Source organism: Lipotes vexillifer, unplaced genomic scaffold (genome assembly GCF_000442215.2).
Source record: "Lipotes vexillifer unplaced genomic scaffold, Lipotes_vexillifer_v1.1 scaffold871, whole genome shotgun sequence".
NCBI lineage: Eukaryota > Metazoa > Chordata > Mammalia > Artiodactyla > Lipotidae > Lipotes > Lipotes vexillifer.
This window is the reverse complement of record NW_006771782.1, coordinates 864,127-864,679: the sequence shown is the minus strand read 5'-3', so window position 1 is coordinate 864,679 and position 553 is coordinate 864,127.

Below are 553 nucleotides of genomic sequence, written 5' to 3'. Positions count from 1 at the left end.
CGCTCTTCCCTGCCCGATCAAAGCCTCAACTCCAGTTTCTCAACTAGTGTCAAATCAAGCTCTTGATCGTAGACCCAGAGTCCAGATTTACCCCAAACTCGTGAGTTAAACATGCAGAGAGGACGTCTTGTCCTTCGCTGTGGGCGCAATACTTCATTATATACGGCGCAGGCTGGGCGCCTTGAAATGGACAGAGATGAATGTCTGAGTCTGGAGGATGCCTCCCCGCTCCAAGGTTGCCTCCTCTCCCACCGACTTGCGGGAGCGGGCGGGATAGACTGGAAATGATGCTTTTTCCCAAACCATCAGTCCCAGCTAGAAGAGAGGAGAGGTTTTGCAAGCCGGAAACTAGAAATCCCTCTCGCTGGCCCGAGGGGTCCAAATCCAGGGTCTTCGCACTCAGGACCTCCAGAGTTATCGCGGATGCTCTTTACGGCATCGCCAGGAGCATCTTCTGATGGCTAATTCTCACTACCCGCACCATTTGGGGCCGTTAAAGAGGCTCCAAAAAGAATTCAGTACCACAAAGAGGTCCTGTTCTTGATTTGACCTC